Source organism: Callorhinus ursinus, unplaced genomic scaffold (assembly GCF_003265705.2).
Source record: "Callorhinus ursinus isolate GAN/ISIS: 27379988/994484 unplaced genomic scaffold, GSC_fseal_2.0 scaffold39, whole genome shotgun sequence".
Lineage (NCBI taxonomy): Eukaryota > Metazoa > Chordata > Mammalia > Carnivora > Otariidae > Callorhinus > Callorhinus ursinus.
Genome location: NW_027397101.1, coordinates 18,591,811 through 18,593,003, shown reverse-complemented (window position 1 = coordinate 18,593,003; position 1,193 = coordinate 18,591,811).

Genomic DNA, 1,193 nt, shown 5'->3' with positions numbered 1-1,193 from the left:
TGACCTGCAGAATCTCCAGATAATAAATTTGGACTGGTTTAAGCCACCAGTTTGTGGTAATTTCTGAAGGAGCAATCGTAAACTAATATATTCTCTCTTTCAACTTTGGGTTTGGTCCATGCTGTGGCCTCACCCTACGGCTCCCTGAAGAACAATTTGTCCACCTAAGCAGGACACCTTTTGTTTATTATGCAGTACAGAACGGCTTTTCCCTGTGTCAGCTTAATCCTAACAGAACCCATGACAGACTCAAGTAAGTGCCACAACGTGGCCTTTCCACTAAAACCTCATTCATGATGAAGTCTCTCACCCCCTAGAAGGCAGAAATGGTTGAATTAAATATATTGCATGTCTCCTGTCATATATTTTCCTTTCCAGATCATAATGGGATTTGTAGGTGGGCAAAGTGCCCTTTCCTTTATCATTCAGGTAAAGAGATTCAAAAGCTCCATGAAGATGCTGGAATTATGCCTTCTTTGGGGAAAGATTCTATTCCTTCTGTTTTGGGGGGAGAGCTGGAGGGGATAGAACCTGAATCAGAGCTGAGTGGTTTTGATACCTCTGCTGAGTCAAGAAGGTAGAAATATCCAGATAATGTTCCGGACTCACATATATATGTTGTTTTCTTCCCACTATAGAAAAGCAACCGTGACCTGCTCATCCATCTTAATTTAGTTGTCTTCAATCAACAATTATCAAAGAACTCTCCTGTTTTTCTCATTTGGATCACTGAATCTTGGTCATGGCTGTTGACCTTAAAAACTCAAACAAAACCAGACCAACTGGGTTTAAGTTTGAAAAGCCAAACTAGAAGGGAATATATTCATGAGATCAACCGCTTGGCTCTCCGGAGTTTGGTCTCAATTTTAAGCTTGTTTCAGACAGATTCTAACAGGACTCGTGCTTCTTAATACCTGTATAGCCTTCAGTTGCTTATCTAGGTAATGAGAGCTTTGTCCTTGTCTTCTAGCTTCTGTCCTAGGGCTAAGCTTCCCAGCAGGACAGAGGTCGTTCTAGAGCCTACGGAGCCCCTATGTTTGGTAGGGATTAAGTGGAAAGGTCATGTGTTTTCTTTCTCTCTCCAGCCCATCTTCCCTCACAGAATGAAGGCAAAATCCTAGGATGGTGCAAGCAAGAAGGAAAGTGAAGCTCTTGCAGTGTGTGTGTGTGTGTGTGTGTGTGTGTGTGTGTGT